This window comes from Saimiri boliviensis, chromosome 3 (genome assembly GCF_048565385.1).
Source record: "Saimiri boliviensis isolate mSaiBol1 chromosome 3, mSaiBol1.pri, whole genome shotgun sequence".
Classification (NCBI taxonomy): Eukaryota; Metazoa; Chordata; class Mammalia; order Primates; family Cebidae; genus Saimiri; species Saimiri boliviensis.
Window position 1 is genome coordinate 102,437,848 of NC_133451.1, and position 25,681 is coordinate 102,463,528.

The 25,681-nt window shown below is 39.4% G+C and overlaps 1 protein-coding gene across 2 annotated transcripts in view; it reads right to left on the reverse strand.

Moving 5' to 3' along the window:
* ELOVL6 (ELOVL fatty acid elongase 6) overlaps positions 1-25,681 on the reverse strand; it is a 147,920-nt gene that overhangs the window by 77,773 nt on the left and 44,466 nt on the right. Inside the window, exon 1 of one of the 2 annotated variants that reach the window (XM_074396567.1) lies at positions 7,439-9,824. The exons of the other annotated variant lie outside the window; for it this stretch is intronic. The gene's annotated coding sequence lies outside the window, so the exon portion shown is untranslated. Of the gene's footprint in view, positions 1-7,438; positions 9,825-25,681 lie in introns of those variants that run through there. 2 annotated transcript variants of the gene reach the window in all.

Here is a 25,681-nt window from a genome sequence, read left to right on the forward strand (position 1 = left end):
TGTATCCATTCATTTGCACAACAGATATTTATAGAGTTCTTGCTAAGGCTTGCAGTCACTAAAAAGGTCAACTTGTGCTCATGAAGCCTACATTCTAGCAGGAAACAGAAATTAACAAATAACTCTGAGTATCTATTCCAATGTTACAGTGTTATGTACAAAAATAAAACAGAGCAAATGGCCCAGGAATGACAAGCCTTCATTAGGTGTGGTGCTGAAGGAAAACCTCTAACTGTTAGTGGAGTAGAAATATATGAACATAAATGCTTGAAATGATGAAAGAACATATTTGACTGTGTAATTGATTATCTGTTTCTGATCCCCATGATATAGTCTTCCTTCTATACATCATCACTAAGACCTACAAGTTGCCAGGCACCACTTTAAGCATGGATGGGGAGGGATAGAAGTATTAAAACACTTCCTGCCCTCAGTGTGGGAGTTCAATCAGGATGGTGGAAGAGATTGTAAAATTTAATAGTCACAAACCTTCTTGAGAGGACAGAGAAGAAGGGAAGAAATAAACCATCTTGTGACTGTTGTAATTTTACAATCTCTCCCACCATCCTGACTAAACTCCACACCTCAGGAGTAACTAAAACACATAGATGAATGTGATCAGTCATGAGAAAATGATATTTAAAACTTATGCTAATTCAGCTGATAGTGAGATTATTTCAGGCCTCTGGGGGGACATGTATTGTGGCAGGATAGGAAGGGTAGAGATCAGTAAATATAACATTACAGAATGAAAAAACAATATGAAACAAAGGTTAGAGAATGTTTGTCCAGAAAATGAGGATTATTGGCAGATGTGTTTACAATGTTTGAAAGGGATGATGTGAGTTGGGTGTGGTGGCTCATGCTGCGAATTCCAGCACTTTGGGAGTTGAGGTAAGAGGATCACTTGAGGCCAGGAATTCGAGACGATTCTGGACAACATAGTAAGACCTCATTGCTACAAAAAATTTTAAAATTTTCTGGACTGGTTATGCAAGCTTATAGTCTCAGCTACTCAGGAGGCTGAGGTGGGAAGATTGAGCCCAGGGGTTCGAGGCTGCAGTGAGTTGTGATCACACCACTGCACTCCAGCCTGGGTGTCAGAGCAAGGCCCTGTCTCCAGAAAAAAAAGTGATGACGTGGGACATAAAGTGGAAGAGAAACCGTGAAGGGCCTTATACTCCAGGCTAAAAATGTGAGTACTTTCCTTTCATGTATATCACAACCAGTCCTATAAAATAGAACCTAGGATATTCCTTTATTATGTGGATGTATAACTGGTTGGTGATAAGAGACTCCCCTTAAGACTAATAAGGAAGTCATTTAAAATAATCTGAAGGCACCTAATGAATGTGATTTATGAAGCTTCTACCAGAGTCCAGTGTTTCTTGAGATTTTTCAGAAACTGCACTAAGAACTTGATGCTGATTTCTCCTTTACTCTTCACACCAACTTCATTTGGTGTGTGTACCATCCCCCATTCGCAGATAAAGAAATACAGCACACACTGCATTAAATAACTTTCCCAAATTTGCGTAACTAGTAAGAAATGGAGTTCTTAGTTCAAACTGGCTTCTGTATGATTTCAAAACCAAAGTCAGTAACTTGGAGGGCAAAAATTTATAATTTAGTTGGCAAATATGAGACGAGGTTAGAAACACATGAAATGAAGCTGAATAGAAACACTTAACGGGATAGCAGGGTAGTAGCCTAGAGAAAAAAGGCAGAGACTAAACTTTTTTAAATAGGTAAGTTCAAGGGATAAAGACCTTAGCGGGGAAGAAGCCTATCAGCAGAAGAACTGCAACCAAGCACTATCTCTCTTTTTCTTCTCCTTTCTCCTCTTCTAGTAACTGACCACAGTCAAGCATGCCTAGAGGAACAATGAAGTAATCCTCCTATTATCAGCAGTGGTCTGATCCAGTGCCAGGCACCACAGACAACTTGATGTTCAGAGAAGATCCTCCAAGATGAACAAAGGGTCAAAATGAAAAATTCAGGAAGAGAGGAGACTGATCACAATTTAATGTAAGGCTTAAAAAGAACCGACCTCTGATTCATTGTGTGTTGAGCCTGTGTGAATCTAGTAAAAAAATGATTTTTTTTTCCTCAACTTGGATATGTGATCAGGATAAATAATTAAGTCTGGGTTCATATGAAAGATATGGTGGGCTTCTTAAAGCATTTGTCACAAAGACTGCATGTCCATAAACTGAGCTGCGCTTGTTAGGATTCTAGGTACTTGAAATTTCTAGTGTTATTTTGGTCTCAGTTTTCTATACAAGTTTTCTCAAATTCCCATTTCACTTGTTGACATATCATGAATGACTCAAATGTTTTCCCTTGATTTGGAAATCACCCAGCATTAGGAATAGGAACATAAACATAATACTTCAAGCTTCAGATTTAAGCTCAATCAATTATAAAGTGTTTAAAGGCTGTGCTGAAAGTTCTTCTGAGTAGAATTCCCACAGCTATGGGTTTGTCTATAATAAAATGTTCACTCTAAATTGAATGCCTTGTTTACAACTAGAAATGTGTATGTAGTAATAAAGAAAATATGTCCTTCTCTAACCAAAGCTGGGACTGATTACATATTCAGTTGACTGACAGATAGAATCATCTAAATTAGGAGTAATCAGTACTTCCTTACAAACTAAGGTCTTGAGATGTAGTCTTCCCATTGGTTTAGGAATATTTTCTTTATTTACTCAGAATAAATACTCGGTAGGATCTGCCAGCCGCCCCTAATTATACCAGCTGCACCCAGTGGCCGCAGTGAACAGTATTTTACATCCTAAATAACTGGTTCAAGTTAAGACATGGTTTTCTGAGTTTCCTATCACCTTTGTGTTTCAAGTCCTCAGATGTTAATTTGTGAAGCTGCTGTTTCAGGCCAAACTAACAAAATTAGCAGCTAATCAACTACACTGTCTTCATTCATATTCCTATGGAACACAGGTAGAAGTAGGGGAAAAATGAGAAAGGTGGAAGTGGAGAAACAGAGGCCTGAAGAGAAAATTGTATCATAGAAATGTCTAGCTGTCTTCTGGGATTATCTATTAAAGAGCTATGACACGCATATAAATGCAGAATTACTCTCATTCTTCCTTGTTGGTTAGAAGGCCAAGGGTGCCTTGGTAATACTACCAAATACACATCAAAGCTTGGCAGGAAAAATGGTACCTTTGGAAATTTTATAATCCAGTACTAATTTATTTGGTTTCGTTGGAAAACTGGAAAACCTTAAATTAGAAACTTTAAGTTAGAAACTTAGAAAGCTTCAAATTAGAATTTATGGTTAAAAAGGTAAATTTTAGCTCCTTCCAGCATTAGAATTCAGCGATTCTCTGGCTCTGAGCCTGGATGAAATCCAGCCGGCCTGAGTAGAAACCTAAGTAACTAGCTGGTTACCTTTAGTGAGCTTCTACTTTATAGCTGCTTCACCATCGTGACTAACTTTCTTGGGGGCAAACTTGGAAAGCAGATAATCGGAAATGAAGCAAACTCGCTTTCCACTATGCCATACAGCTGCCCTACTCTTCTCATTGTCGGTATGACATACTTGCCATTGTCAGTATGTCCTTTTAAGATTATCCTCATCCAAGATTTGATAAGCTGTTTTGACTTTAGTACAGATCTTATTATCCATGTCAGTTAAATTTGTGCTTCCTCTAAATCTATCTAAATTAAAAAGGTAAAAAGCTAATGTTCAGTCTTATCAGATTTATAATGTTTATTAATAGAATGCAGATATTTTTTAGCCATATAACAATAATAGTAATGATAGGACCATAAATGTGGATGGCCCTTTACAAGTCACTAACATTGCATAAATTGCTCAACAACACACCCTGAGCCCATAACAAACCTTTGGAAATAACACAACTGGCTACAGAACTCCCAGCCATGTAGCTTCATGGGCTCCCACTTTAATTTCAAAACAACAAGACTGTGCACATTCATTTACATGATTAGGGCAGCATTTAACTGTACCTCGTGTAGTACCTACATCATTCTTCGGACAAACTTACTGCCTTTTACAGACAAGAAAACTGGGGCTCAAAAATGGACTTGCTGGATGGGTGTGGTGGCTCATGCCTGTAATCCAAGCACTTTGGAGGCCAAGGCAGGCAGATCACTTGAGGTCAGGAGTTCAAGACCAGCCTGACCAGCATGGTGAAACCCCGTCTTTAAAAAACAAAAAAACAAAAAAACGGACTTGCTTATAAATGTCTAATAAAAAGTAACTCTGGGTTCAAAGTGAGTCCAATTCTTTCTTCCACCCACAGATCCTGCTAAAGTCATTAAAGAAATGCATAGAGCAGTTCTTCCATGTTATTGCTTAAGTTTCTAAAGAGCAGTGACCTAATACAACATGGCCTATAATTTACTACCGATTTAACTACTTCACGAAGGAGTCACTTTTAACTTTTAACTTGTAAAATACACCTAATAAATACCACTGAAATGGCAACCTCTTTCTTCATGGCCTTGTGGTTGTAAAGCAAGCTAGTAATATATGTCTGTGGATTTGTGCTAATAAAGTTCTGTATACCTCATGAATTCCACAAATTCGATCGGGTATTTCTTATCTGCCAGACCCTATGCTAGGCGCTGGATACACAGTGCCAAACAAGATGGATACCAATGAGTCTCACAGAGCTTGTTTTGTTGAAAAGAAAAGAGATAGACACTAGCCAATAAGCAAATAATAGTAACTCACTATGATGTGTTCTGAAGGAAAACTAGAGTGTCGAAGAGATGGTGTCAGCAGGTAGAGGGGGAACCGTTTTAGATGGAGAGTGCAAAGGTCTCTCTAAAGAGACGGAAATAAATTGAGATCACGAAAAATGAGAAATAGCCAGCCTTGAGAAGAGTGCAAGGAAGAATATTCCAGGGAAAAGAAAATGCATACTGGAAATCCTGAACACTAGAGTTTGGTATGTGCAAGGAGCTGAGCAATGGTCATTGTTTGTGTGGTAAGACAAGCGAATGTGGGACATGGTGAATCCCACACAGCTCTTAAGTGTGCCCCTAGACTCCTGTAGTTTCCATCAGACACAACCCGAATAACCATGTTATAATCCAAAAACGATTACAGATAAAACATATAAAGATATGACACCCATAGTACCTAAGCCAAGGACACAGTAGCCTATCTTTTCAATGAAGATCTGTATGAAGTTAGATTATTATAGGTATTGATATAGATACATCAGTGGATATAGATAATGTGTCTTTAGTATAGAAAGTTTTAAAGGGATATTAAAAGTTATCTTGCAGGGTTGGAGATTAGGGCAACTTTCATTTCTTTTTAATTTTAAGAAAAAAATGATATAATGGGGAATTAGCATGTTTGTGGGAATATGTATTTTTTTTCTTTTTTTTTTTTTTGAGACGGAGTTTCGCTCTTGTTACCCAGGCTGGAGTGCAATGGCGCGATCTCGGCTCACCGCAACCTCCGCCTCCTGGGTTCAGGCAATTCTTCTGCCTCAGCCTCCTGAGTAGCTGGGATTACAGGCATGTGCCACCATGTCCAGCTAATTTTTTTGTATTTTTAGTAGAGACGGGGTTTCACCATGTTGACCAGGATGGTCTCGATCTCTCGACCTCGTGATCCACCCGCCTCGGCCTCCCAAAGTGCTGGGATTACAGGCTTGAGCCACCGCGCCCGACGTATTTTTTTAATTAAGAAAATAAACAAAATGAAGAAAATGTTTTTCTTCTATGAAAGCCTGGTTAGAAGAAATTTCAGCTGTTTAAACTTAAGGAGTGAAAAACATCAAATCCAAGAATGTTCTCTGTAACTGAGCCCAATACATTTTTTATTTGAGTGAGAATTGGACACATTTCTATCCCCTTGGGGCTCCAGTCTGTCAATATTTTACTTTTCAGAGATAAAGAGACACATGTAGATCATCACAGTGACTTCAGTAACTTTCCTTCTCTTATTTGTATTTATTTCTATAGTAGTTTTCTCTGTTAAGGACTTTTTTCTTTTTCCTTACATGTATATTTTTAGAGAACAATGCACATACAGAAAATTCCTCTTGCTCTGCTAGATCTAGACTTTTTCTCTCACATATATCTCCATTGTTTGTCTTTTTTTAGACATAGTTGGGAAGTTAAAAAGAGAATTGCCATACAGCTGCCCTACTCTTCTCATTGGCAGTGTTTTGATTTAACAGTTTTTACACAAAAGTCAGCTTTGTTTACCTAAGATTTTTTTTGGTTGGAATTTAACCTACCTCTGCCTCCCCTTTCCCAAGTCCAGTTCAGCCAACCTCTCATTCAACAGGTACCAGCCTCTAACATAACTGAAATAATGTCTACTATTACTGAATCTTGCTAGCAAAGAATCTCAAATTTTCCCACTTGGTTGTAAATTATTTTGTTATCTCTAGTATTTAAGGGGCCTTTGTCCTATCTAATCCCTTCCCTGGCAGGACACGTTATAGAACCTGCCCCTCACACTAGTCATTAAGCACCTTCAGGGATGGATGGCTGTGTCGAGTTGGTTTGCTTGGTATTCCCCACTGTTCCTACCATGTGGTCATTATCTATGACCTCCATAATCCCTAGCTGCCTTAGCTGGGACTGGCTCACATGCTTCTCAGGTTGCTGCTGGCTTTATAGTCCTTTACTGCCCATGCCACTTTGGAGATAGGCAGGGTTAGTACTTTTCTATATAAACCCCAAACTTGACTTTGTGTTTCACAGGAAGGTGAAAATGTGGGGTCTCTTTTCTTTCCACAAGATGATAACTAGGGAAGCCTGGGGGCAGGATTTATTTCTGCATCTGCAATGACCAGCTGCTACCTGTTCCTTCCTTCCTAAACTTCTGTGTCAGATCCATATCAGTTTCTATCCCTTACTCTGTTAAAAAAAAAAAAAAAAAAAAAAGAATGGATGTTGACTCTGAGGTTCGAGTTCTTTTAAACTATATTGTTAATTTTTTTTGAGATGGGGTCTTGCTCTGTTGCCCAGGCTTAAGTGCAGTGGTGCAATCACAGCTCACTGCTTCAGCCTCCTGAGTAGCTGGGACTACAAGCACCATGCCACCACACTTCTTTTTAATTTTTAAAATGGTTTTCTGCCTGCAATTCTAAGCACTTCTCAATTGTAACCAAGAGATAATGCTTTCTATGAATTCTTAAAGTTATCAATAGATATTCAAAGTTTTAGCAAAGTCTAAGTGATATTAAGCTTATCCTTATTGCCCAAGTGACTTCAATGACTATTTGTTAATTGCAATCAAGGGTCATTTTAAAAAAATGAATATATTAAAGCCCTCAAGAAATACCTAAAGGGTAACAAAATCTAAATAATATTGTGCATATTCTTTTATTATTGTATTAGTCTGTTTTCACGCTGCTGATAAAGACATACCCCAAGACTCAGCAATTTACAAAAGAAAGAGATTCATTGGACTTACAGTTCCACGTGGCTGGGGAGGCCTCACAATCATGATGGAAGGTGAAAGGCACATCTCACATGGCAGCAGACAAGAGAAGAGAGCTTGTTCAGGGAAACTCCTATTTTTAAATCTATCAGATCTCGTGAACTCATTCACTATCATGAGAACAGCACAGGAAGACCCACCCCCATAATTTCATCACCTCCCACTGGATTCCTCCCAAAACAGGTGGGAATTCAAGATGAGATTTGGGTGGGGACGCAGCCAAACCATATCAATTACCAACCCAAAGATCACCTCCTGGGCACCATAAAAATACCACTATTAATAGTAAAACCTTCCAGAATGACCACTCAATATTCTAATGCTTCTTAGATTACCTCTTTGAATCTAAATAGATAATATATAAAGGAACATTTAACAATTACTTATTTAGTATGCAGCCATAATATCTCCTTTTTGGCATTGGAATCTCTGTGTTTTAGAACCTAATTGAAGAACTTACGGTTTAGTCAGAACAAACTATTAAGTTGTTTTATCCTCAATTTAGAGACTGTTAAGGTATTTTTTATTCCCCACCACTGGTAATAAAATGTCTCTTATTCTCATAACTCTTGATTTTGGAAAAACTTTGTCCATAAACAGTGATTCACCCTGAGGCATAAATGACTGATGGGTCTCCCTGCTCATCTTTAAAGCTGCATGGTTCTGACCCCTGAGAGTACAGGAGAGTCACCTTCAGAGTTTTGCAAAATACAATATTTGAGTGCTGCCTCCTAGAGAATCTGGTTTGTCTGGAACACTGGTATTTTTAAAAGCTGCCTAGGTAACTCTAACCATCGGCCCTATACACCTGAAGGATACCTACAATGCACCTGAAACGTGCAACAGAAACAGCAGTTCCCTGGGACCACACATCAGAAAGGGGGTGTGTCAGAATATCTAGTGGCCAGGAGGGTGGAAGACCCAAGGCAGCACTATAGATCATGGAGAAAAACCCATTGGGGAAGGGTGATCTGAACCTCGAAAATCACTAAGATTGTGCAGAAGTATTTGATCCCACAGCATTCATACTGCATTAGTGTAAAAAAAAACTTTTGGTACTCTAGGAACTGTAGACAAAATTTTAAAATACAAAAATTCAGCTGGTGTGGGAGAAGATACTTGAATCAGAACAACTACCACAGAGATAGTTTAGCCCTGGCTTGAGTAGCATTATTTCTCAAAAGTCCTATAAGCTGCTCCTGCTTTTCTGATCATTTTTCTTTTGCCCACTTCTCAACCAGTATCATGCCAAAAAAAACTGCCCACATTTTTCTTAGTGACTCAAATAGGAGCAGCAGCAGCAACAGTAGGGGCTCTGGGAAAGAGCTGTGTAAACCATGATTGTCACTCATCCCTGCCCATCCACTTATTATCGGTAGCACTATGGTCTCTCTGCAGCTCTTATCAAATGCCAATGCCCTTTATATTCCATAGGCTAGTGGAGCTGGCAGTCTGACAACCAGAAAGGAAACCCGATAAGATTAGAAGTACATTGCTTCCTATCCAATTTCTTCTTCATTGAGGGAGGAGGGGGGATGTTTTCTTTTCTCACTCAAATATCATAAAATTGATTCTGAAATAGAATCAATGGAGAGCTAACAGAAATAGAAGCCAGGCATGATGGCACATGCCTGTAATCCCAGCTTACTTGAGAAACTGAGGTAGGAGGATTGCTTGAGCCCAGAAATTCAAATCTATCCTGGCAACATAGTGAGACCCAGTCTATTAAATTAATTAATTAAACAAATAAACATTTTATTTTAAAAAACAGGAAAAAAAAATTTAGGGGGCCAGCCACAGTGGTTTACACCTGTAATGCTAGCACATTGGGAGGCTGAGGTGGGTGGATAGTTTGAGCCCAGCTTGGGCAACATGGCAAAACCCCATCTCTACCCAAAATACATAAATTAGCTGGACATGATGGACTACATGCCTGTAGTCCCCTATTCAGGAGGCTGAGTGAGGAGAATCACCTGAGCCTGGATTCCACAGTCAGCTGAGATCACACCACTGCATTCCATCCAGCCCGGGCAACAGAGTTAGACCCTGTCTCTAAAAAAAGCAAGAAAGAGGCCGGGCACAGTGGCTTACACCTATAATCCCTGCACTTTGGGAGGCTAAGGCAGGCAAGTCATGAGGTCAGGAGTTCGAGATCAGCCTGGCCAACATGGTGAAACCCCTGTTTCTACTAAAGATACAAAACATTAGCTGGGCATGGTAATGTACGCCTGTAATTCCAGCTAATAGGAGGTTGAGGCAGGAGAATCACTTGAATGTGGGAGGTGGAGGTTGCAGTGAACTGAGATCACTCCATTGTACTCCAGCCTAGGTAAAAGGACAAGAATCTGTCTCAAAAAAAAAAAAAAAAAAAAAAAAAAAAAAAATTAAAAAAAAATTTGTGATATTCAGAGGGTTGTTTCCTGACTGAATCTCCCAAACTGTTATTAGCATTCCAATATAATATTTTTTCTTTGTTTTTTTCCCAACTAGGAGTCCTCAGAATTCTTTTCACTTTTTAATCTTTTCTCTACAAATTGTGGAAAGTGGTAACTTTCCACATCCCTAGAGTTACTATTTCTGCTATAGCAAATGGAGAATGCACTTGTTGGTGGGGTGAGAAATAGTGGCACAGGGCTGGTTATGCCCTTCCCCCGGGAAGTAGCATACTCTTGATCTGTGGTCGCACAACTCCGGAGAATTTCATCTTCCCAGAAAAACAATACATTGCTGGATGCAAATAGTTTAAATTGCCAATGTTAGATCCGCACATTTCTTGCATATCTGTTATTGTATTTTTTTTTCAAAACGTGTCACTATTCAAGGTGTTTTCACTTCTTTTGTCACATTGTAAAAAAAAAATACAACAACCCAGATGTTATACAGGATTTACATATCTGAAAACAGCCTTGATGCTTCTGTGACTTGGGTGGTATATAAATCATGCGTGGTGGTGCTGGAACTTGCAGCACTTCTTACACCTTGCAGCACACCTTATTGTGTTGCGTTATATACTTCCTGCCATTCTCCAAGCTTGTGTTTCATAGCATGGACTGGACTTCGAAATCAAAAAGGTTTTGATTTCCAGGTGTACGTTCTAAGAGTACTAATTGACCCAGGCGCAGTGGCTCACACCTGTAATCCCAGCAGTTTGGGAGGCTGAGGAGGGTGGATCACCTGAGGTCAGAAGTTTGAGACCAGCTTAGCCAATATGGTGAAATGCCGTCTCGTAAAAAAATAAAAAGTACTAAATGAATGTCCAATATTTACTCCAGGTTTAAAAACTATGTATTTTTTTTTTTCATTTACTTATGTTTCTAAATAAAGCCCTCTGTTGGCTGAGCATGATGGCTCATTCCTGTAATCCTAGCACTTTGGGAGGCTGAGGCAGGCAGATCATCTGAGGTCAGGAGTTCGAGGCTAGCCTGGCCAACATGGTGAAACCCCATTTCTATTAAAAATACAAAAATTAGCCGGGCGTGGTGGCAGGCACCTGTAATCCCAGTTACTCAGAAGGCTGAGGCAGGAGAATTGCTTAAATTAGAGGGCAGAGGTTGCAGTAAGCTGAGATCACGCCATTGCGCTCCAGCCTGGGTGACAAGAGTGAGACTTCATCTCAAAAAATAATAAAACAAATAAATAAATAAAAATAAAGTCCTCTGTCATGCAAATTACTTAGTAAAAGTCTGCTGGTGACTCTCACTGACAGAATAATTGTCCTGCCAATTTGGCAGCACATGAGTGAGATTTCCATTTCTCTTAAGAACTAGAACGTGAAAACTCACTGCGACATATTAGTGGTCTGACGTATGATGCCAAGCTCATCTTCTACCTTCAGCTCTGCTCTACCAAATATCGTTTGCTTCTGGGATCTTCGCAGTCCAAGCTCATCTTCCACCTTCAGCTCTGCTCTACCGAATATCACTTGTTTCTGGGATCTTCGCAGACCAAGGAACTTCATCCTCAACATCCCACCCCTTACTAACTTTTAGTAATGTCCAGGCATTAAAGGAAATTTGCCTTATATATTTAACAGGAATTAACAGGGTTAATCTTGCACCCATTCTGAAAACAATTTACCATCATTGCAGACAATCTTATCTATCCCTGTCTAAACTGTGGAATTACTGCCATTTAATATAATCAGTCTACTCATTTAGTTTGCTTAAGGAGTTTTTGACAAAACAGTTAAATTAATTAATGGAATAACCGGGAAGTTCAAGTCTCCAATAGTAAGAATGAACTCTTGCTCTCTGGATAATCAAATGGGGCCTTCCTCCTTCAGGTAGATCACGTCATTTCCTCACTCATACTAAATAGGTAAACAACATAATTACTGAATTCAACTTCTAGTTAATTCCTTCTTTGATCACTGAGTATCCTTTGGCTGGGAGCTTTGTTGGCTATGCTGCCATTTTTTTCCAGTTATCATCAGTCCTGCAACATGTCAATCCATCAATATAACTCATCTTTAAATTGTGGTTTTGCCTTCTCAAGAAGTTATTAATTATACCAATGCCGAATCTTCTAAAATGATTGTTGACTTATTGATTATCTCCCATGCAATTCCCCTTCCCGGCCCTCGGCACGTAAGGAATGACTCTTTGCTAAGTTCCACAAATCCTTAAATCTACCAATTAGAAGCTAATAACCTACCTCTCTACCATGAAGGAACTATGGGCTAGAACATAATAGATGTTGACTTATGATTTCTTGGAATATTGTGTGAGAAACATTAAACTCCTGATTCCAGGATACGCCAAAGACACATCAATAAAAAACCAAACCAAACAAAACCAAACCAAAAAAAAACCTCATTTGGCATTGCCAGATGTGGCATATCTCATCAAGGTCAGTTCAAATAAATAGAAACGAAATGAGATTTTCACACAAACTAGATTCTAGTGCTTTTTTTTTTTTTAAACTTATCTTTACCATAAATTTTTTAATGGATCCTTTGAGATTTTTGATGCATGATATTTACCGTCCAATTACTTCATTAGTTCAAATTTTTTAAATGGCATTCTTGTATCTGAGGATAAGGTCAGAAAATTTCATGCTGATTTTCAGAAGAAAAATGTTAGCTTTGTATAGAAATAACCCATCCTAAGAAATTTAAGATATTTCATATTATATTTCTTATCATGTATTTCTTAGGATGATAAGCTATTCAAAGGGTGGTGATAACCAGCACCTTCAGTCAGCATTATCTAAGAATAAGAATCTGTGTTTCTACATACAGATCTCCTAAAAAAGAATCTACACTTGGCCAGGTGCAGTGGCTCACGCCTGTAATCTCAGCACCTTGGGAGGCTAAGGCAGGAGGATCACCTGAGGTTGGAAGTTCGAGACCAGCCTGACCAACATGGAGAAACCCTGTCTCTGCTAAAAATATAATTATCCGGGCATGGTGGTGCATGGCTATAATCCTAGCTACTCTGGAGGCTGAGGCGGGAGAATCACTTGAACCTGGGAGGCAGAGTTTGCAGTGAGCAGAGATCGTGCCATTGCACACTCCAGCCTAGGCAACAAGAGAAAAACTCCATCTCAAAAAACAAAAAACAAACAAACAAAAAAGAAGCTACGCTTAACAGGATTCCCCAGGCAATTTGGATGCACATTCAAGCTTGAGCAACACTGCATTAGAAAGTTAGGTTTTCTATCACAAAAAGGAATACAAAATAAGTTATTTTAATTATATAAGAAGAGGGATCTTGAGAAAAACATAAGCCAGGGAATTGACATAGTAATTTTATTGCAAAAATACCAAATCTGTCATACAGGGACATTCTCTTTGAACCACTAGGTAGATACTAGTGATAGTCTGTTAGTTTCTATTACCTCTGAAATAATCTACAAAACTAGGCAGTTACCAGCATATGGATTCCACTTCAATCAATAATCCTTATCTAGGTTATTTTACAAGAAATGGAGAGCCATAGGGAGTAGTTATGAATATTTTAGAGCCTGGAAGTTTTATCTTCCACTGTTAATTAAATCAATAAACTTGGCCCAATGCTTGCAGTATATTCACATAATGTAATACTATGTCAGCATTAAAATCATATTGCTGCCAGGTGGGGTGGCTCAAGCCTGTAATCCCAGCACTTTGGGAGGCCGAGGCGGGCAGATCACAAGGTCAGGAGTTCAAGACCAGCCTGACCAACATGGTGAAACCCTATCTCTAAAAAATAAAATAAAATAAAATAAAATAATCATATTGCTCACCTCCATTTCATTTTCTGATGATGAACATGAACATTTTATATAATTTTTCCCTAACAGAATGTGAATAGCCATTAGTGAGCTGACGAGCCCATCAGAGTACAGATGACTCCTGAAGTCTTACCTCCGTTGTCAATTGCAGCACAACTCTTTCCAACTTTGCACTGGTCCCTAACCTGCAGAAATGGTCTGATCGACAACATCGTAAGCCAGAATAGATGCAGTTAGTGTCTCCTCCTTGGGTGCTACACAGGAGTGAACATCACCAATAAAAACAGAATTTGTAAGCGACTCTTTAAACAGCCTCTCCTTGGTTTGATGAATTGAAATAATTCTGAAAGGAACAACTGTAATCACTGTGAAGAGGATGTTTGCCAAGAAATAAGTTTTTAAGACGGAAATTCTAGCACTTCAAAAAATTGAATTTTGATGTAACAATCCATTAACCGTTGAAACCTTTCTCTCTTATTGCAGAAACCTCTCTCTCTTATTGCACCTCTCTTTTTCTGATCTGATTTGCTCTCTCCTTTTTGGCTTAACCTCACAGAAGCATGTTAAAATCCTCATCAGAGTCTGGGAAGGCTGGCATCCAGCATGCTGCAATGTAAGAGCACACAGGCCAGTTGGAGGAGGGATTCAGGTTGGCTCAAGGTGGTGAGGAATGGTCTGATCAGAGGAGCAGACAAGGCAAACAGAAGTAAAGGGCAGAGAGAGAGAAAGAGAGAGAGATGCTATATAAGGTGATTGGAACCAGTGAGGGTGGGCACAGAACCCAGCCCCTAGCTAACAGGGCTGGCAGGAATGAAGAAGAGCAAACCCCAGCCAGCCTCCTGGAGCCGGGGCATGGACTGTTTCCCAGCCACTCTTCCCCAACCTCCACTCCATAAGGTAAGAAACACAAATATACACCATATCCAGGCAGAAGGGATCCTGCTCAGCAGCCCCCTACTCAGGAAATTAACTGGAAGCTAATTCACGAAGGCCATTCCCAAATGGAGCTGTTGACCGCAGTAACGGCTTCACATCTTCTATCAACGAGATGAACCAGCCTATCCATGCCCAGGTGACAAAGCAGTACAAGATGAAACAGAAAAAGACATTTACTACAGACAGAGTGAAGTATGAGGAATAAAATAGATGTGGGTTTGAACTGTACCTAACCCACTCTCCAGCTGTATGACCTTGCAGGATTTGCCTGTTTTCCTCATCTGTAATGTGGAGATAATGCCTCACTCCTTCCTTAGTCAGAGATGGTTTAAAAACAAAAAGCAAACAAAGAAACCACCAATAACAAAATAGGTCACTCCTAGAAACATCGTGATGTTAAGAAATAATAAAGAAAAAAGTGTCAAACAAAAGACTTGGCAAATACATCCAATTTCCTTCGATGGTTTGTTAAAATATTTTTAAATAGCTGATCTTTTGTTGTTAAAGAATCTACCTAAGACTATAATTAATATCATCAAAATGACCACACTGCCCAAAGCAATCTACAGCTTCAACAGAATCTCTATCAAAATAACAACATCATTTTTTCACAAAATTGGAAAAAACTATTCTAAAGTTCATATGGAACCAAAAAAGAACCCAAATAGCTAAAGCAATCCTAGCAAAAAGAACAAAGCTGAAGCACCGCATTTCCTTACTGCAAATTATACTACAGGGTGATAGTAATCAAAACGGCACAGTATGGCAGGTAAAAACAGATCCATTGATTAATGGACAGAATAGAAAACCCAGAAATAAAGCCACATACAACCACTTTGCTCTTGGAAAAAGTCAACAAGAATATACTTTAAAGAAAGGATGCCCTTCAATAAATGGTGCTGGGAAAATTGGACAGTGAAACTAGACTCCTCTCTCTCACCATGTACAAAAATTACTTCAAAATAGATTCAAGACTTGAATATAAAACCTCTTCCTCTATGCAGCCTGAGGTGATCTGGCTTGACCCAGAAAAAGTCATGCAAATCAAGAGGCTCGAATCTTTGTGTTCACTTTCAGAAACTGCCCAGACCAACAAAGGCATGCATATACAAAAAGCCACGATGTATCTGAAAGATATCCTTTTTTTTCATTTTTAAGCTATACCTACTGGAATGGGAGAAAGATGTCACTTTACAAAAACAGTATATACAATTCCAACATTACACTGATAGAGTTGTTAGCTGTGCCCTGGCCAAACAGTAGAACTAGACAGAGTCGGTGGCCCCAAAAGACTGTTGTATGTGCTTAAAAATGCAGAGTAATGGCCAGGTGTGGTGTTTCACACCTGTAATCCCAGCACTTTGGGAGGCTGAGGGGGGTGGATCACTTGAGGTCAGGAGTTCAAGACCAGCCTGGCCAACGTGGTGAAACCCCCTCTCTACTAAAAATACAAAAACTAGCTGGGCATCATGGCGAGCACCTGTAAACTCAGCTACTCAGGAGGCTGAGGCAGGAGAATCATTCGAACATGGGAGGCGAAGGTTGCAGTGAGCTGAGATCACACCACTGTACTCCAGCCTGGGCAACAGAGCAAGACTCTGTTTCAAAAATACAAACAAAACAAAACACCAAAAATGCAGAGTAATGCTGAGTTTAAGGATTCAGGTGTAGATTCTTTGGTCATTAAACATATCCAGGTGAACAAAGCATCTGAGTTGTGCCACCAGACTTCCAGAGCTCATACAGGAGTTCTCCCTGCCACACTGAGAAGATCTCTACTGAAAAGGAACAAATCGTTCCTAAACCAGAAGATGAGGTTAGACACAGGAAAGGATATCCCAAAAGAAACTAAAGAAACAAACACTTACGGCACATGATTAATTCAGCATAAAATAAATGCAATTAAAAGTAAAAAGAAAAAAAAAAAAGACCTGAAATTATAAAAATATAAGAAGAAAACCTAGAGAAAATCTTCTAGATATTGATCTAGGGAAAGAATTCTTGACTAAGACCTCAAAGCATAGGCAACAAAAAGAAATGGCAGACAAATAAGGCAGATAAATAACCGAAATAATCAGCAGAGTGAACAGACAGCCTTTGGGATGGGAGAAAATATTTGCAAATGATGCATCCTGCAGGGGACTAACATCTCCAGAATTTACAAGGAACTCAAACAACTTAACCAGAAAAACCCCAAATGCCTGGGCAACTTGGCGAAACCCCATCTCTACCAAAAATACAAAAATTAACTGGGTATAGTGGCATGTCCCTGTATTCCCAGCTACTCAGGAGGCTGAGGTAAGAGGATCACTTGAGCCTGCGAGGTTGAGGCTGCAGTGAGCCATGATTGAGCCACTGCACGGCAGCCCAGGTGACAGAGCAGGGCAAACACACACACACACACACACACACACACACACACACACACACACACACGCCAAATAGGCTGGGCACAGTAGCTCATGCCTGTAATCCCAGCATTTTGGGAGGCTGAGGTGGGTGGGTCACTTGAGGTCAGGAGTTCCAGACCAGACTGACCAACATGGTGAAACCCTGTCTCAACTAAATACAAAAAATTAGTTGGGTGTGGTGGCGCATACCTGTAATCCCAGCTACTTGGGAGACTGAGGCAGGAGAATCGCTTGAACTTGGGAGGCGGAGGTTGCAATGAGCTGAGATTGTGCCAGTGCATTCCAGCCTGGGCAACAAGATTAAAACTCTGTCTTAAGCGGGGAAGTAAGCCAAATAATCATCCCATTAGCAAGTGGGTTTAGGGCAGAAACAGACATTTTTCAAAAGACAAACAAATGGCCAAGAAGTGTAGGAAAAAATGTTCAACATCACTAGTCACCAGAAAAATGCAAATTAAAACTACAATGAAACATCATTTCATACCAATCAGAATGGCTATTATTAAAGGACAAAAAATACACGTACGACATGGATGGAACTGGAGGTCATTATGCTAAGTGAAATATGCCAGGCACAGAGACAAACATTGCATGTTCTCTGTTCTCACTAATTTGTAAGATCTAAACAGTTGAACTCATGGAACTAGAGAGTCAAAGGATAGTTACCAGAGGCCCAGAAGAGGGTTATGAGTTGAGGGGAGGTAGGAATGGTTAATGGACACACACGTTAAAAAATAGAAGGAATGAATAAGACCTAGCACTTGACAGCACAACAAGGTGAGTATAGTCAATAATAATTTAATTGTACATCGAAAAATAATGAAGAGTATAACTGGATTGTTTGTAACACAAAAATAAATGCTTGAGGGGATGGACACCTCATTTTCCATGAAGTGATTATTATGCACTGCATGCCTGTAACAAAACATCTCATGTACCCCATAAATATATACGCTTACTGTGCACCCACAAAAATTTAAAATAAAGTTTTTAAAAAGGACAAAAGAAAACAGATGATTGTAGGGATGCAGAGAAAAGTGAACTCTTACATACTTTTTGTTTTGTTTTGTCTTGAGACACAGTCTCGCTCTGTTGCCCAGGCTGGAGTGCAGTGGTACCATCATAGCTCACTCCAGGCTCAGTCTCCCAGGCTCAAGCAATTCTCCTGCCTCAGCCTCCCAAGTAGCTGGGACTACAGGCACAAGCCACTAGACCCAGCTAATTTGTTGTATTTTTAGTAGAGACAGCGTTTCACCATGTTGCCCAGGCTGGTCTTGAACTCCTGGCCTCAAGCGATCTACCCATCTTGGCTTCCCAAAGTGCCGGGATTACAGGCGTGAGCCACCACACCCAGCTCTTATATACTGTTGATGGGAATGTAAATAAGTCAGTACAGCCTCTGTGGAAAACAATAGAGATTGCTCCAAGAACTAAAAATAGACCTACCCTTTGATCCAACCATCCCACTGCTGGGTATATACCCAAAGGAAAAGAAATCATTATATCAAAAAGATACCAGCACTTGTATGTTTATCACAGCACTGTTCACAATAGCTAACATATGTAATCAACTTAAGTGTCCATCAGTGGAAGACTGAATAAAGAAAACGTGTTATGTGTACACAGTGGATACTACTTGGCCATAAAAAAAGGTTGAGATCTTGTCTTTTTCAGCAGCATGTATAGAACTGGAGGCCATTATCTTAAGTGAAACAATTCAGGCACAGAAAGACAAATACCACATGTTCTCACAAGTGGAAGCTGAATAATTTGCACACAAGGAAGCAGAGTGTGAAATGACAGACAATGGAGACCCGGAGGCATGGGGTGATAGAAGACGGAAGATTGCTTGGTGGGTACTAAGTGTGTTGCTCCACTGATGGGTGCCCTGAAGGCCTTACTTCACCACAATGCAATATATTCATATGGCAAGCTGCTCTAGTACTCTATGAATATATAAGCATATACATATATGTGTATATTTTAAATCTTCCTAATTCTGATATGTATCTGCCTACATAGAAAACTCTCCACTTAGAAAAGATCAACATAGAAAATATATTTTGTAAGCACTCCCCAAAATTTAATGAATTTATTCATTTTTAAAGACTATATCCTATAGATTTTTGAGAACTTAAATATATGCTTTCTTAAATCTTGAATTTTTCCCCCCCTAAAACAAGTACGTCATGTAGCCAGAGTGAGCAGTTACGTGTTTCAGATTTGAAAAGTAGAAATTGGATAGGCCGGGCGCGGTGGCTCACACCTGTAATCCTAGCACTTTGGGAGGCCGAGGTGGGTGGATCACCTGAGGTCAGGAGCTCAAGACCAGCCTGGCCATGATGGTGAAACCCCATCTTAAAAAAAAAGAAAGAAAAAAGAAAAGAAAAGTAGAAATTTGAATGGGTACTGTTTCTTTTGACCTGCATTTACTTAGTATATTAAAAAATTTTTTGCCGGGCGCGGTGGCTCAAGCCTGTAATCCCAGCACTTTGGGAGGCCGAGGCGGGTGGATCACGAGGTCAAGAGATCGAGACCATCCTGGTCAACATGGTGAAACCCCGTCTCTACTAAAAATACAAAAAAGTAGCTGGGCATGGTGGTGCGTGCCTATAATCCCAGCTACTCAGGAGGCTGAGGCAGGAGAATTGCCTGAACCCAGGAGGCGGAGGTTGCGGTGAGCCGAGATCGCGCCATTGCACTCCAGCCTGGGTAACAAGAGCGAAACTCCGACTCAAAAAAAAAAAAAATTTTTTTTCCACAGAGAAAGTGTCTTACTGTGTTGCCCAGGCTGGTCCTATACCCCTAGACTCAAGCAATGCTTCTGTCTCAGCCTCCCAATGTGCTGGAATTACAGGTGTGAGCCACAGTGCCCAGCCTACTTCATGCATTTTCAAAATAACCATGAAAATGCATGCAATAAAACCCCTCCACAAATTCATTATACTCAAATTCATAAGACATTTTCCTTGCCTAACTACCAAACTTAAACAGACAGGCAGCAAGAATTAAACTCACAAATTTTGAATTCTTTGCTTACAGATTGATCTAGATGTGTTTGAAATGGTTCTCAATCCAACAAATACCTAAACATACTGGCAACTTCCATATTATTTTATGTTACTACAATATTTTCTAGCAAAGGGGAACCTCAAACTCATTATTTGTCAATGGCTAATTTCTGAAACATGATTTCTAAACAATTAGAGAATGTTAAGTAAAATACTGTCAAAAATCCTCCATTTGTATTTTTAAAATTAAGATGCTTAAAATTCTAAAGAGCAGAACAATTATAACATTATTCTTGACATTATTTAAATGACTTTAGATACTCTTGCATTCTATGATTCTTTAATTTCCATGCTCTTATTACTTGGTGATAGCAGATATTCATACTTTAAAATAAAAATAGAGTTTTTGTGCTGAGCATGGTGGATTTCATATCTGTAATTGCAGCATTCTGAGAGGCTTAGGTGGGCAGATCATGAGATCAGGAGTTCAAGACCAACCTGGCCAACATGGTAAAACTCCGTCTCTACCAAAAATACAAAAATTAGCCAGACATGGTGGCACATGCCTGTAATCCCAGCTACTCGGGAGGCTGAGGCAGGAGAATCACTTGAACCTGGGAGGCAGATGCAGTCAGCCAAGATCACGCCACTGCACTCCAGCCTGGGAGACAGAGCAAGACTCCATCTCAAAAAAATAAATTTAAAAAATCAGTTTTAAGATTAAACTTTATGAAATTCTTAACTGAATTTCTGTACCTTTTAATTGCATAAATTCCACATGACTAGAGATTTCAAGGTTTTTTTTGTTTTTTTGTTTTTTGTTTTTTGTTTTTTTAAATACAGGTTGAGTATCTTTTATCCAAAATGCTTAGGACCAACCAGAAGTGTTTCAGATTTCAGATTTTATTTTATTTTGGAATATTTACATATACATAATGAGATATCTTAGAAATGAAATCCAAGTCTAAACATGAAATTGATTGTTTCATATACACCTTATATACATAGCCTAAAGGTAATTTTATATAATATTTTTCATGATTTTGTGCATTAAACAAAGTTTTCTCTGGACCTGCCATATGAGATCAGGTGTGGAATTTTCCACTTTTGGTGTTATGTTAGCACCCAAAAAGTTTTGGAGTTGAAGCATTTCTGATTTTAGATTTTCAGATTAGGGATATTCAGTCTGTACCACTGTTATATTAACAAATTGCCAATAAGATCAGTATTTGGGTATGACCAATGGGTATGTCAGAAGACTTCTTTATATGTAATTATTTACCAAAAGGTTTCTAACTAATTACAACTAGGGCAATAATGATGTTGAGATTTGACATGCTTGCCCATTAAGAGAGAGCATTTGTGGGCCATAAAGAAGTCTAGAAGGCAATCTTGTATCAAAAATAAGAGAATAGACTTTTGAATGAGAGCTCCTAGATTTAACACCTGCTTCTCCCACTTACTAGCTGCACTGGTGTTTGGCAAATTACTTAATCTCTTGGTTTCTCAGTTTCCTCATTAGTAAAAAGGAGATTTTAAAAGTCCCTTGTTGCCTAGGACTGTTGTGAAGATTAACTTAGATAATGGACTGTACAGCATACATTTATCAATCAGTGAATATTAAGCTTATTACAGAAGTTATACCATTCAACAATTAAAAAGTCCTTATCTGAAAATATTAGCATCTCTAAGTTCTAAACTGGGTAGAAATCCTAGATGTAAAATAAAAGAGAGTTTAATACAGACTAACAGTAAGATAAATATTCATGAGAAATATTCAGTTCTAAATAGCTGACTCCTACTGATTTGGCTCTTGGCCCTCCCAAATGTCGCCCCCCCCCCCAAATAACTTTAAAACTTAATATTGGTTGAGTTACCCTAAAATAAGAAATAGTTTCCTTAAAGTCTATCAAGAAGTCATACCTTAGGTCATATCAAGTCTTATTATGGATACTTCTCTTTGCAGAGAATTAACTAAATACACCATCAGAGACAAAACTGTTGAGGAAGAAAAACTCATCTATCACGGTGGAGTCTCATGTATGATTTCCTGGCATTATATAGCTGTTATTGTCATGCTATTACGATTATAAAACCTTTACTTGTCCAAATCTTACCTCTCTGACACTGAGCTCAGAATTACCTTTGTTTTATAAAGAACAAAGGATTCTCTCAGGCAGCGAATGAGAATTTATTCAGTGAAAACACTGGTAGTGCCACGCCTGGCCTTTTTGTCAGGCAGCGATGCCTGATACCAGAGCATCTCACATTGTGGAGCTACCCGAACATACGAAACCCCTGGGAGTCTTGTTGACATGCACACTCCGATTCATTGGGTCTGGGTGAGGCTTGCCTGAGATTCTGTGTCTTTGGCACGCTCTCCAGGGATGCTGCTGGTTCACATACACAGATCACACACAGAGGTAGTGAGGACGGCGGCAACTAGGTCGCTATATATAGTGTTTGTGAGTGTGTGCGCATGCACGCACGGATGTTAGAAGGCTAAAAATATTTCAGAAAATTTTGGAAGGGGAAAGCACTTCATTGCACTGTCCTGGAAACCTTATTTCAAAATGAACATTTGATTCTTTCAAAATTTGCTTTTTCAAATTAGCAAAGACAATCCTTCGTCTCTCAAAAGGAGGATGCCAAACCTACGTGACCCCTCTCTGGGTATACACACAGGTCTGTGGAAGAGCAAGAATGACACAGTAGTTGATAAATCATTTCTTTCTTTTTTTTTTAAATTTAATTATTTTTTAAATTTTACTTTAGGTTCTAGGGTACATGTGCAGGTCATGCAGGGTTATTGCAGAGGTACATACTATATCTGGCATTTCTCCCCATGTTATCCCTCTCCACCCTCCCCACCGTCCCCACCCCCCGCTGTCCCTCCCCTAGCCCCCCTCAACTGGCCTCAGTGTGTGATGGTCATCTCCCTGAGTCCACGTGTTCCCATTGTTCAACAACACCCGTCTATGAGTGAGAACATGCGGTGTTTGGTTTTCTGTTTTGTGTCAGTTTGCTGAAAATGGTGGTTTCTAGATTCATCCAAGTCCCTACAAAGGACATGAACTCATGTTTTGTTTTTTTGTTTTTGTTTTTTTTTTTTTAATGGCTGCATAGTAGTCCATGGTGTATATGTGCCACATTTTCTTTGTCCAGTCTATCACTGATAGGCATTTGGGTTGGTTCCAGGTCTTTGCTAGTGTAAACAGGGCTGCAGTGAACATACGTGTAGAACGATTTATAGTTCTTTGGGTATACACCCAGTAATGGGATTGCTGGGTCAAATGGAATTTCTATTTCTAGATCCTTGAGAAATCGCCACACTGTCTTCCACAATGGTTGAACTAATTTATACTTCCACCGACAGTGTAAAAATATTCCTATTTCTCCACATCCTCTCCAGCATCTGTTGTCTCCAGATTTTTTAATGATCATCATTCCAACTGGTGTGAGATGGTATCTCAGTGTGGTTTTGATTTGCATTTCTCTAATTACCAGTGATGATGAGCATGTTTTCATATGTTTGTTGGCCTCATATATGTCTTCTTTTGAAAAGTGTCTGTTTGGCCGGGCGCGGGGGCTCAAGCCTGTAATCCCAGCACTTTGGGAGGCCAAGGCGGGTGGATCACGAGGTCAAGAGATCGAGAACATCCTGGTCAACATGGTGAAACCCCGTCTCTACTAAAAATACAAAAAATTAGCTGGGCATTGTGGCGTGTGCCTGTAATCCCAGCTACTCAGAAGGCTGAGGCAGGAGAATTGCCTGAACCCAGGAGGCGGAGGTTGCGGTGAGCCGAGATCGCGCCATTGCACTCCAGCCTGGGTAACAAGAGCGAAACTCCGTCTCAAAAAAAAAAAAAAAAAAGAAAAGTGTCTGTTCATATAATTTGATCTGTTTTAGTTCTTTGTAGATTCTGGATATTAGCCCTTTGTCAGATGGGTAGACTGTAAACCATTTCTTTTTGATGTGCCTTTGGGTTTGTTTTGAAAATAAGAAATTCACATTTTAATGTTGATCAGGTAGTGCCACCTTTGTTAACTGGTAAGCAGGAAGCCAGAACACTAACACATATGAAGAAACAATGATAGTCAAAATGTACATTATGAAAACTTTCTGGTATCATTCTTAAGATTTAATAATAATAGTGAAAAGGGAATTATAATTATAGTAAAATTGTGGTACACATACCATTCTGCAGAAAGCAGGTAGCTATTATAACTTACAAGACCTTATATATAGTTTAATTTTTTGCTCAAAATATTAATCTTCAAAATACAATGACAGCAATTACCACCTACTTATCCCTTTTGAGTGATTTAAACTTTGATAATGGGATAATTTAATAGCTACCTATAGATGGTTGACTAAAACTTACTTGATAATTAATAATGGAAGATTAAAAACTGCCACAGTTACAGATGATGAGAAATGTACTTATTGGCATAAAATCCAACAAGGGCGATCAGGTGAAAATACCATGTAAAAAAAATAAAAGGCAATAAATGCTCCTTTCAGATTCATAAGCTGTGGGCACATTTTACCCTTTATGTAAACCCCATTCTTAAAACAGTTTTCCTGGCATCTTGAAAATTGAAGCTTTTGAAACCTTATGCTCCAACATAAATATGGAAATGAAAAACTATTATAATTTTTAAAATTTTAAGAGTGCTTTTGCAGATTTAAACAAAGCTAACATATCTTCATTTAAAGTAGGATCCACGAAGCTCTCCAATGTCATTCCTGAAATAACTAGAGTTGGAATAATGGGCTGTTTCTTACTTTGTAGTTTCTAATGCAGTGTAAGCAGCTTTACAAGGATTAGCTGTCTCCACTGACCTAACAGCATTCTTTACTTCATTTGAAAGGAAACAGGAAGATTTCTCTCTGCAACTTTATACCAAAGCCCAGAATTGGTAAAAATACCAATTCCCCTTTTATTTAGTAAAATTAAGAAATTTTTAAAGTACCAGGCTTTTTGTCCATCAATATTAATTTCTTTTTTTTTTCTTTTCTTTTTTTTTTTTGAGACGGAGTTTCACTCTTGTTACCCAGGCTGGAGTGCAATGGCACGATCTCAGCTCACCGCAACCTCCGCCTCCTGGGTTCAGGCAATTCTCCTGCCTCAGCCTCCTGAGTAGCTGGGATTACAGGCACGCGCCACCATGCCCAGCTAATTTTTTGTATTTTTAGTAAAGACGGGGTTTCACCATGTTGACCAGGATGTTCTCGATCTCTTGACCTCGTGATCCACCCGCCTTGGCCTCCCAAAGTGCTGGGATTACAGGCTTGAGCCACTGCGCCTGGCCCCAATATTAATTTCTTTTTTTTTTTTTCTAAGACAGTCTCACTCTGTCACATAGGCTCGTGTGCAGTGGCACAATCATGGCTCCCCACAGCCTTAACATTCTAGGCTCAAGCGATCCTGCCACCTCGGCCTCCCAGGTAGCTGAGGCTATAGGTGTGTGCTACCACACTTGACTAATATTTTATTTAATTTAGTATTTTATTTTATTTTTTGAGACAGAGTGTCGCTGTATCTCCCAGGCTGGAGTTCAGTGGCATGACATTGGCTCACTGCAGCCTCCGCCTCCAGGTTCACGTGATTTTCCTACCTCAGCTTCCCGAGCAGCTGGGA